The sequence below is a fragment of the Bison bison genome, unplaced genomic scaffold (assembly GCF_000754665.1).
Source record: "Bison bison bison isolate TAMUID 2011002044 unplaced genomic scaffold, Bison_UMD1.0 scf7180017864178, whole genome shotgun sequence".
In the NCBI taxonomy this organism is placed as follows: domain Eukaryota; kingdom Metazoa; phylum Chordata; class Mammalia; order Artiodactyla; family Bovidae; genus Bison; species Bison bison.
The window spans coordinates 206819-207740 of record NW_011494750.1 but is presented as its reverse complement, the minus strand read 5'-3'; the positions used below and the strand labels follow the sequence as shown (position 1 = coordinate 207740).

Below are 922 nucleotides of genomic sequence, written 5' to 3'. Positions count from 1 at the left end.
AGACGCGGACCCCCCAATTCAGGGGCCCGGAGCCGGGACTCACCAGCCGCGCGTCCCAACCCGGCCCCGGGAGAAAACTGCCGGGGTCCTCTCGGCGCCCCCGCCCCGCGCCCTGCCTGGAGGGGAGCGGGGGTGGGGGGAACCTGGTTCCTCGAACCCAAAAGGACAGGGCGACTTTTATAAACCAGCCCGGGAGAAATCGAGAAAAAAAAAAAAAAAAAAATTGAAAAAAAGAAGAGGTTAAAAGAACTTTCGAACTGGGACACTTTTTTTTTGTTTTTGGTCGGAATTAAAAGTTCTAGAATTTTAAAAAGTCATTCCTTGAGGGGGCTCCCTGGCTCCCCCACTCCTGTTGCTGCCCCTTGTGAACCAAACTGGGGAGTAAACGTGTTGATATTTTTAACCCTTTCTTGGCTCCACTGCCCGCAACTGGCCCCCTCCTGATCCGGTTTAACCCTTTGAATGCCCAGCCATTCGGAATTCCAAACGCCAGGTGCATCCCGCTGCAAGCTGGGGGAAGAGGGCTGGGGGGGGTTCATTTGAAACATTTAACTATTTACGTGGGGCAGCGGTTTTCACGTCGCGAGCCGCACGTGTTCTTCAAATCGTAATTTTTTTTTTACCGGGATTGAGATCCTGAGAACCGGACTTGCTGGTCCCGGGCTGTCTTGGTAAAGGTGTTTAAACCGAAATCGCTTGCTTAGGTCCTCAATTTCTTCATCTGTGAAATGGGATTCAACATCGCAGAGCAACAAGGTAGCAAAGAAAAGAGTGGGCGGAATATTCATAAAGACGGTGTTTAAAAGCTTGAAAGGCTTTACTCCACGCTTGGAAACCTGACGGGTTAGGATGCAGCAGAGAACACCGCGGGATGGCGTAACCAAGACAACTACTCCCAAAATAACAGTGTTCTTCTGGCGTT

The 922-nt window shown here is 51.2% G+C and overlaps 1 protein-coding gene across 1 annotated transcript in view; it reads right to left on the bottom strand.

Annotated features, from left to right (window-relative positions):
• Positions 1–153, bottom strand: part of PRDM11 (PR domain containing 11) — a 91795-nt gene extending 91642 nt beyond the window's left edge. Inside the window, 1 exon segment of the mRNA XM_010842326.1 lies at positions 44–153. The gene's annotated coding sequence lies outside the window, so the exon portion shown is untranslated.
• Positions 154–922: the final 769 nt, after the last annotated feature.